Here is a 1,102-nt window from a genome sequence, read left to right as displayed (position 1 = left end):
AGTTTCGAACCACTGACCTTAAGGTTCGCAGCCCTATTCGTAACCACTACGCTACCAGAGCACCTTATAACACCCTATAAAGCCCCACAATTCAGGCAAGAACCAATGCCAACTGTCATATACTAGGGAGGCAGACAACAAGTGTGAAAGTTACTCTGAGTTAAGCAATAAGAAGAGTGAAAAAGGAAGCTCATCTCCTGATAACATCTACCTAGAGGCAATCAGAAAACATAAAAAATACCAAAACACACACTCAATTAAGTAATAAGGCTGCAGAAAAAAACATAAACATGTCCAAGAAGCAAAAACAGATGACCATATCAGTACATGTCCAGAAACAAGATAAAATGTCTAAGACAAATGATCTAGAGGTAGACCTGAACTCCATCCTGTAAGGAGAGCAGGCTTGGGAATACCCAAGAAGGAGTTCAGAAAAAAGATTATAAAATGTTTTAAAACGCTTCAGAGTGATGTTGAGAAAAATAAGGACAACGTCAGGAAAGCACTACAGAAACAATCAAATAAGATAGATACAGCATTGGAAACAATTAAAAACCTATAGAAAGAGGTTCAAATAATTAATAACAGGATATCAGAAATAGGCAATACACTGAAAGTTCAAAGGAATAGAGTTGAAGAGATGGAAGGCAAAACTAGTAAAGCAGAGAACAAATCTCTCAATACTACTAAGATAGAAAAGCAATCAGAAAAAAGGATAAAAAATCCTAAGAAGGTCTAAGATTCATGTTGGATAACATGAAGACAAATAACTTAAGAATTATCAGTATTTCTGGAACAGGAAGAATCACACAGGTCCACCTAAGAGATAGTCAAAGAGCTTCTGAAAGAATATTTCTCTAACATCCTGAAAAGTGAAAAGATAAACATTCAAGAAGCTCAACAAACACCAGGAAGGATAGACCCCAAAAGAGAATCACTGAGACATATCATAATAAAGCTCTCCAAAACAAAAGATAAGGAGACAATCCTGAAAGTAGCTACATACAAAGGCAAGCAAGTCAGATTATGCTCGGATCTCTCAGCACAAACCATGTTGGCAAGTAGGCAATGGGGAGACATATAAAACCCAGAAAGCAAAAAA

The sequence above is a fragment of the Chrysochloris asiatica genome, unplaced genomic scaffold (assembly GCF_000296735.1).
Source record: "Chrysochloris asiatica unplaced genomic scaffold, ChrAsi1.0 scaffold00332, whole genome shotgun sequence".
Taxonomy (NCBI): domain Eukaryota; kingdom Metazoa; phylum Chordata; class Mammalia; order Afrosoricida; family Chrysochloridae; genus Chrysochloris; species Chrysochloris asiatica.
This window is presented reverse-complemented; position numbering follows the sequence as displayed.